This window comes from Equus caballus, chromosome 15, assembly GCF_041296265.1.
Source record: "Equus caballus isolate H_3958 breed thoroughbred chromosome 15, TB-T2T, whole genome shotgun sequence".
Lineage (NCBI taxonomy): Eukaryota > Metazoa > Chordata > Mammalia > Perissodactyla > Equidae > Equus > Equus caballus.
In genome coordinates, this window is record NC_091698.1 from 103,625,888 (window position 1) to 103,635,731 (window position 9,844).

At 37.0% G+C, this 9,844-nt stretch overlaps 1 long non-coding RNA gene across 1 annotated transcript; it reads left to right on the forward strand.

The window, feature by feature from the left end:
* Positions 1-628: 628 nt before the first annotated feature.
* LOC138917770 (uncharacterized) lies at positions 629-8,813 on the forward strand. The gene is made up of 3 exons (XR_011426218.1): positions 629-706; positions 5,948-6,025; positions 8,396-8,813. It is a non-coding gene; the product is annotated as an uncharacterized lncRNA (long non-coding RNA).
* Positions 8,814-9,844: the final 1,031 nt, after the last annotated feature.

Here is a 9,844-nt window from a genome sequence, read left to right on the forward strand (position 1 = left end):
GATGCAATTTGGTGGACATCTTCTTCCATTTTATTTCCCAACCCTAGACCTGTGATTAAAATTTTATTTGATTTTTTTTGTTCTGTAAATCTTCATTTGTTATAATAGCACCCCAATTCACAAGCCAAAAACTTCTGCCCCAAAATTATACTAATATTGCCTTGTAATCTTAGATACTTCCATGAAAGTAAAATTGTTATAACTTAGCCTAGTAGAGACTTCCCACTCAGTAAGTAACAAACAAAACACCTGATTAATTAATAGATTTTGAAAGCCGGATTTATTTCAGAAGGAAAAGATTTGACTTGAATGAAGCCATCTTTGCATGATGTAGGAGTGAAGTTTATTCTTTGTGTTCTCATTTGAACGTAAATGTGTTTCCAGCGATGCACTCTGACTTTCTTATTAAAATAAAAATTCCCTTTTGTCCTTTTACAAAAGCATTTCCTTCAGCTTACAGATCGTTCTCGCCCTCAGACAAGTGCTCTATCCAAATGATTTCATGCTCTTGATTTCCAATTTTGCTTTAAAAATCATTCCCTCATAAATCATATCAGATAATGATCTTATAAATTTTAACCAATCCCAAAACTAGACCTATTAGATAGTATGACCCTACTCTCTGTCACCTCCTCTCATCCGTAGACATTTTACCTAGATAAAGAACTGGTTTATGGAGAAAGGAGAGAAGAGACCTCACTGATAAGTAAGTTGAAATCTTGGTGTCTTTTATACTTTATTAATATTTCTGTGGTTTGAGAAGAACTTCAAATCTTCAGAGGCCATGGGATTAGGTCCAAATGTACTGAGGTCTCAAAGGAGCAGGGTATCTGGGTTACAAGAATGCTGGAGTCGAAACCGTCTTGCTTATATAGGCTCAAAACTTCCACTAGTTTAGCATTAAAGCAGCTCCTTCATTTTTTATTTGAGCTGCTTCTCTGCACAGGACTCTGACACAGGACTTTTGGTCCAGAACAGAAGATAACCCTGGAGATAAATTCCAGACATCATGTTCTGTTTAAACCTGCACTTCTCTCTGGTAACTAGGGCGTTGGCAGTGTTCCAGACATCTACGCTGAACTTTTTCTCTTCTTTGTTCAGAACAATTGTGCAAGTACATCCTGGGAGCACACCCACCCGTCTTCCATTTTTATCAGGACCATGGATGTAAACACGGAAATCTACCCTCTCCCTAGCATCTGCGTCTGTGCACATACTTTTTCTCCTGACTGACGTACTTTATTAGTTCGTTTGCTTGTTGGTTTTACCCTATAGGTAGCATCAATTCCTACACTTTGTCTTTTTTATTTAAGATCAAAGATTAAAAGTTACCTTCTTAGGAAATTCCTCCTTGATTTCCCAAAGTGAGAATTTCAATCCCTCTTCACTGCTGTTGTACCATGCGTGCTCACTCTCAAGGAGCTGAGTGCACCACCTTGTAAATGCCAGTTTACAGTCTACAACCGTGAGACCTGCTCCCCTAAAAAAAAGAAAAAGAAAGAAAACTCTCATGAGTTAGGACTTCCAGGATGGCAGAGTAAGTAACAAATCATCTCCCCAAAACACCATAATAAAACTGGACAAAAATGCTAACAAAATCATCCTGCCAGGACTCTGGAAATTGACCAAAGCACACATTGAACTAAGAAGTGGTAATTCATGAAAAACAACAAGATATTGTGTGACAAGAGCAGGCATCTGTGTTGTTCTTACTTGGGTCTTCTCCCATTCCCCACACACTGGGTCAGTGTGACAGTTCTACCAGGTGGGACAAGTTGGGATGATCAGCAGCTTCCGTGTCAGAGGAACCTCACTTGATTTAGGTATAGCATGTAAGACAGCATGCTCAGCAGCATTGTCAGTAATAATAGCAATACCAATGGCCAATCGACAGAGAAGAAGAATGATTCACAAAGACAAGGTTGCGAGGTTGGTTCAGGCAAAGGAGAGATTGACAAACTAGCCAGGAATTTATCAGGGAGATCTAAGAAATGAGACAGTCCTATAGGGATCAGATTAATTACTGGCTGACCTATATGCTGTTCAGACACAAAGGTGACCCTAGGAAGCCAGGCTAAAAATAATAACAAGAAAAAGATATGTTTTTTAAAATGAGCACAAACATCAGCAGTCACACATCATGAGCAAATAGATTCCATAGATTTACTCCAGGAAAGTTACTACACAAACAAAAAAATTAAACAATTCAACAGTCCCTCTCAAGGGATAAAACATCAGAATCCACTGTTGCTAAACTATTTCATCAAAAATGTTCAGTTCTCAATAAAAAAATTATGAGATGTGTAAAGAAACAGTAAAATTTGACCTATGTTCAGGAAAAGAGAAAATCAGGAAATGAAAACTGTCCCTGAGAGGGCTATAGGTCAGTTGCTTTAAGTATATTGAAAAAGGAAAAAACTACAAAAACTATCATGAAGAATTAAAAGAAACCATGACAGCAATGATTAAAAAGTATAAAATCACATTGAGAGAAATTATTTTAAAATAGGACATGGTGAAAACTTTAGAGTTGAAAAGTATGATAACTAAAATTTAAAAGAAAAAATACCCTAATCAATCAATAGTATATTCTGGATGGCAAAACAAAAATGAAGAATAAACTATACCAATGGTTTATGAACTCTCGCAGAAAATACAGAAAGTGAGACCACTTTCAACTCATTCTATAAAGCCAGTGTTAACTTGATACCAAAGCCAGACAAAGACGTTACCAAAAAATAATAAAATTGTAGGGCAATATCCCTGAATGACATGGACACAAAAATCCTAACAAATATTAGCAAACTGAATCCAACAATGTATTAAAAGGATTAAATAATGTAACAACATGAATTTTTCCCGGGAGAGCAAGTTTGGTATAACAAAATCAATAAATGCAGCATATCATATTAATGCAACAGAAAACAAGCAGATACAGCAAAAGTATTTGAGAAAACTTCAACCCTTAATTAAAATAAAAACTGTCAAGAAATTAGGAAGAGAAAGGAACTGTCTCATATAAAGCATCTATGAAAATCCTACAGTTAACATTATATTTAGTTCGAAAAAATGAATGCTTTCCCTTTAGGATCAGGAACCAGGCAGGAGTGTCCACTCTCATTCCCTCTATTCAGCATTTTACTGAGTTTCTACCCAGTGGAATAAGAAAAAAAGAAAAGACTAGAAAAGAAGAAAGAAGAGAAGGAAGGAAGGAAGGAAGGAAAGAAGGAAAGAAGGAATGAATAGAGGAGGGAAGGGGGGAGGAAGAGAGGGAGGGAGGAAAAGAGGGTGGGAGGGAGATCCGGATTAGAGAGAAACAAATGTAAGTTTTCACTTACAAGTGTCATGATCCTTTATAAAGAAAATTTTAATTAATCCATTTTTCAAAAAGTTGCTAAAACTTGGTTTAGCAGGGTCATAGGATACAACATTTCTTTACAAAAATTAGTTAAATTTCTATAAATTATTAACTAACACCTAAAAATAAAATTAAGAAAATAATTTCACTCACAGTAATATCAAAACGTAATTCTTAGATATAAATTTAATGTTTAAAATTACATGACTTGTTTACCAAAAATTATAAAATTTTGCTAAGCAAAATTTTAAAATGTCTGAATAAGTAGATAGACGTTCCAAGGTTATGGACTAGAAGATTCGATACTGTTAAGATGGCAGTTGTCCTGGAATTTATCCATAGATTTCCCACAATTTCTATCAAATCCCAGCAGGCTATTTTGTAGAAATTGACATGCTTCTGCTAAAGTTTGTAGTGAATGTAAAGACACACAGGAGAGGCAAAATAGTTTTGAAAAGCAAAAAGTTGGAGGAATTACAATATCCGATTTCAGAACTTATTATAAACATATAAAGTAATCAAGACAATGTAGTACTTGCATAAGGATAAACATTTGCATAGGTATTTTACCAAGATACGCACATGGTTAATATGCACATGAGAAGATGCTCAACAATGTTAGTCTTTAGGGAGATACAAGTCAAAACCACAATGAGATACCAGTTATAACCACTAGGATAATTATAATAAAAAAAGAAGAAGAAGAAGAAAGGAAAAGAAAAAGCATTGTCAAGGATGTGGGGAAATTGGAACCCTTGTGTTGCTAGTGGGATTGTACAGCGGCTTCAGAAAGACTTTGTTGGTTTCATTGTGTAGAGGAGGAAGACAATTCCTCTACCCTCTGGGTCCTTCTGTTTGGTCTACAAATTAAATTGACATGAGACAGAATAACATGAGAAAATCAAACAAAGCTTTATAACATGTATACGTGGGAGAAACTCAGGAAAGCTGAGCAACCCACCAAAATGCACAGGCTGTTACCTTAAATACTATCTTCAGCTAAAGACAAAGGTAGAAGTTGGGGGTGGGGAGGAGTCAGTTATGGGAGATTACCAGAAAAGCACAGTAAACAAGAGTAAGGTTATTATGCAGATTTAAGTCCTTGCCTTCCACATTGATAAGGGTTTCTAGAGATAAGGTCATCGCCCCTTCTTCCTGGTATGGAGAGGGAGACTCATTTACAGATGGAGATTCCCTTACAAATGTCAATATCGCTGACAAAAGGTCACTTCTACTTTTCAGAGCTTCTCCTCTGTCTGCAGTTTCTAAAAAGTAACTTGCCCAAAAAAGTCCTCACGCCACAGAGACACATTTTGGGGTGACCAATTATGATCTCCTGCAATTGACAAGTTAACCATAAACTTACAAATGACCCAGCAATTCTACTCCTGATTATCTAGCCAAGAGAAATGAAGATATATGTCCACACAAAGACTGGTAATACATGTTCAGGGTAGCATTACACCTAATAGCCAAAATCTAAAAATGTTCCAAATGTCTGTCAATTGGTGAATGAATGAACAAGATGTGTACAGCCAGTCAATAGAATATTATTGAGCAATAACAAGAAACTACTGACACATGGAACAACATGGATGAGGCTCAAAAATATAATGCTAAGTGAAAGAAGCCAGAAACACAAGTCTACATATTGGTTAATTCCATGGATGTGAAAAAAAAGATAAGACAAATCGACAGAACCAGAAAGCTGAGCAGTGGTTTCCTGAAGCTGGGGCTGGGGGTGGGATTTGACTGCAAGTGGGCTCATGAACGGGGAGGGGGGCGGGGGGGGGGGGTAATGGAAACATTCTAAGACTAGACTGTGGTGATGGTGGTGCAAATGAATTTATTTCTAAAAAACCGTTGAATTGAACGTCTCTAATAAGTTGAGTTTATAGCATGTAAACTATGCTTCCACAAAATTGTAAAAATAATAAAATACCCAGCAAGGGTTAGAGTATAGGAGGTAAAGACAAAAACTATTTGCCTATGTGTTGATAATTTTTTACACTGAGTGATGGGCAATGGGGGGTTGTTATGCCGTTCTTTCTACTTTCGTCTACATTTAAAATTTTTCATAACAAAAAGTAAAACAAAACCCCAAACTAGCAAGCTCTGTTGTCTTTTTGGGGGAGATACCAATAAGCAAAGAAACAAATAATGTCGTATAAGTATTCTTCCTCGAGAAAAGGACTGATTGTAATCCTTGCAACACAACATTAAAGTGGGTGATAATTAGCTGTCTTCCCTGGATGCTTATTTAAGAGCTGGTTAAGGGTAGTGTGTATGCAAATTAACTAGACTACTTTCTCCTCCTTATTACAGTCTGTCAGACAATAGCACTTATTGTCCCCAGACAAACTAATAGGCACTGTGACAATCAAGGGCAGGGTTAGCAATTCCTGACTTAAGGATTCTTCTTCAAATTTCTATGGATTAGAAGGAGAATCCACCTTCACTAGATTCCCTAATGCGCTGAGTATATTCAGTTCTACTTATTTATTTTACTCATTTATTCTTCCTAGCATCACGTGCATATTCCACATAACAACTTTGAAAAGTAGAATTTATTGTCATAATTTTTTCCAGATGAAAATGCTGATCCTCACAGAAGTTAAGTGACTCTTGTAAAACACCCCAAGAATTCAGTGGCTAATTAAGCCAGAGGTAGGTTGAAATTTATAACACCCACCTCAAAGCAAATTCTGACATGTATATATACACGTATATGTGTGTGCATGTATATTTACATATATTTGTGTCTGTGTGTGTGTGTGTGTAGGTCTAGACATACATCTGCCTACTTCCTAATGCCGACCCTAATGCCAAATTTCAAGGACCACAAATGTTTTCCTGGCTCATATTCCTACCACCAAATTCCCCCACAGAACACATCACAAAAATACTCAGACCTGCATAAGTATATGAGCATACACAAATGTTCAGATGTGTTTGGTTATTTTTCCAAAAGAATGGAAGAAGGATACTAATGGAAGGGGTTGGTGGTGGGAGCACCTGGCAGTTTCCTCACATCTCGGAAGAGTGAGAAATACAGAGGGGAGCAAGGTGGGTGGGACGAAGGCTGTGATGTCCCTGGAGCTGACAGGAAGCGCTCCGTGCTGCCTTTTGTGAAAGGACAACACGAGGGCCCCGCTAGTGAGCAGGAGCTACCTATGGCAGGGTGCGATTACACTGAAATTCCAAACTGTAGAATATAAAAGTAAAGAAAGGAAAAGTTGCTTTGTGCTGTTAGGCCCACTGGATTAAGCAGAAAAAGTCAAGATGGTGTTCATCCGAAGATAAAGCCCAGAGACTTCCCTGAGCTGTGGTTTACATAGCACGTTAGATCTGAAGAAGCTATGGCTGGGGTTTTTATCAGCCAACTTTTCTGTAGTGATGGTCTTGGCGGTGCCATGGCTGCGCCTCCAGTGGAATTTTTGTCTGGGCCCACGAGGGCCTCAAGGAAGCTCTGTGGTATGTGATACATTAGTCAAACTGCCCAGAGCTTCTGTGGTCTTTTTGTATTTCCGAGGTAATTTGGGGACCCTGTGGCTTTTCTCCTGGAATTCAGCTTCCAAGGCTACTCTAACGTGGTGTCGTCTCTCATAACCTGAATATATCCTGGGATATTCTACATTGCAAGGAGAAAGGTATAAGAACTTGGCCATTCACATGCAACCCATCTGTCTCACTCCGGAGCAATATTCTATTAAAGAGAGAAAGTGATCTTTCTTTTAGTCCTCACAACCTCGAGGCCAGAGGGGGAAGCAAAGTTCTACCTTTTTTCGAGTAATATAAATAAAATTTACTTGTCCAATTTACAATTTTTAGGCATTTAGGTTCAAATATTTTATTATTATTACAAATAATGTATTTGTAAATACAATAAATATCTTTGTAAATGCAACTTTGCATGTTTACATAAATCAATATTTAGGATAAATTTCAGAAATTGAAATAATGTCCATGGAATGCATATTTTACAATTTTAGTGTGACAAAGTTTAGACCAATTTAGATTCCCATCAGGAGTGAATGAGTATGAATGAGAGTGTTTCTCTGCAAACTCATCAACATCAAGTATTATCAGTTTTTTTTTAAGAGCAGAGTTCTATTTTTAGCTTTCTCCATCACCAGTCTTTCAGCTCATGCCATGTCTGCCTCCTCTGGAAGTCTCTCTCCATTTCTCTCTCTGATTATCTTCCTTCCTTTTGTCTCTCCTCCTGTTTTCCCTGGATCTTCTCTATCTCTGTTGTTACTTCTGATGAGGCACCAGCTCCTCCCTCATCTGGCAGCGCTACTGGTTTAGGTAACGAATACATTCTTGCCAGCTGTGTCCTGGAAGAGACAGAACTAGGAACATTCTCTGTCTCAGGAAGCTTTAGATATTTCTTCAGAGCAGCAAATATAAAACACAGAAACTTTTTTAAAATACATTGCTATTGATTATAAAACGTCCATGTGTTGATATGTTAACATTTCTTGTGTCTTTTTGTTACACTTTTGTCATAAACCCCCTCCCCATCAGGAAGTAAATGGTGAAGACACAAAGACCTTTCCAGCCACACACTCATTCCATGAGTATTTGCTGAGCGCCTACTCACTGTTTCAGACACTTTGCTAGGACCAGGATTTCACAGATATATAAGACAGAGCCCTTTCCCTCAAAACTTTACATTTGTTTGGAGTAGCGGCTGGGGGATGCTGTCGAGAAAACAGACAAGTATAATGCCATGTGATGCGAGCCGTGATGGAATTCAGGGCCGCGTATTACAGGAACAGAGAGTGCATACTGTTCCGTTTGGACAGTACTGGGAGGTAAGGCAGGGCTGCTGGTCAGCTCCACAGTTATTCGTTCATCTAAGATACATCTACCGAGTGCCTACGTTGTGGCTAACACTACTGGGTCCTGGGAATACAAATATGAATGAACTCAGGCTCTGACTTAGAAAACTTCAGAATCTACTGGGGGAAGCAGAAAAGCGAAAAAAGATCACCGATGTCAATGGCTTATGTTCAATTTACGCTCATCCTACAGGTCCAAGAAAATACAATAATCCTTGGGAAAGTTTAACTGATAAATCCAATCGCTATAAATTTCCATTAAGATGGCTGTTTTGGAAAAGTGCTTTCCAGAGGCAAGCGAGCTAAGCCTAACCACTTTCATCTGTAAACATTACCTGCCCCACCAGTTTGCCATGATGCTGGAACAAGGTAATGCCTGTAAAAGAGAGAGTAATAGACTTTTTATTAATGTTAAACATAATTTTATTAATATTATTATTTAGATACAGCATGTCATCACAAGGTATCTGCTCTAATGAGAATCCATATTCAACACAACTTAGACCAGATAATTGGGTAAGCTTTAATTTTAGTATAAAAATATGTTAAGCAAGTAGTTGATTCTCCTATGAGTTCAAAATAAAATACAGTAAGCACCTTTTTCCTATAAACTTATCCAGATAATAAAATGACTTTGAGTACCACAACTGCCATTCGTTTGGCCAGCCTCAATTTATTAGAAGTTTGTAGAATATCCTAGGACTGGAGTTGATACAACGATTACTTTATCTCTTGATGAATGTTAGTCTAATTAAATGTACACTACTCTGCCCAAAAGAGATGGTGAAATCATTTCAATGTTAATTAATTGTTAGAGCTTTAGAAAATTATACAACTTTTATAATCTCAGAATCATCAGCATTGTTCTTCCTTGTCTCAAACTTTTAAAGAATGATAAGGGGCAGGCATAGGCCTGGTACAGTAAAATAAATAACCAAAATGATAATAGTCTTCAGAGATTAGGCAGAATTGAATTCGATTCCCCGATCTGAAGCAATAGCTATGTTTTCTTAGCACATTACTGATGTGACACATATGCTATAATACCCCTTGGGTTGTTTTTTAAACTTTTCATAAGTCTGGAGTTACAATTTAAAGAATTAATAATTATGGATATTTATAGACCTTATATATCAGCTGCTTCTAGAAAAAATATAAATTTCAGTAAAAAAAAAATTCCCTCCCTCAGCCTGATTATGTTGACTATCTGTTTGCCTATGTTAACAAAATCCCTTGTTTATATTACCAGAAGCAGTAATATTAAATAAAAATTCATGATTCTCTTAAAAACTTTGACTTGTTTATTTCTTTTGCAGCTCTAGAAGGAAGAACTCAAGGGTTGTGCTATTGGAATCATCTAAAAATTTTGCCTAAGGTTACCTTTTCTCATTTACTTATGTCTACAAGTACAAAAATATACTGGCAATTTCTGGTTTTTTCTCATTTCCAGCCTTGGACTTTGGTGACTTCTCCCTATAGGTGAAATATATTTTAAAATACTGCTACAAATAAAGCTGATTGTTTTAAATAAGTGAATTAGTTTCAACTTGAAGAGGGAGAGAGCAAGGAAAATTTTATAACCTCATTCTTTCTAAAACAGAAAGTGTTCTTGCCTTGTGCATTCATATATATGCATATCCTG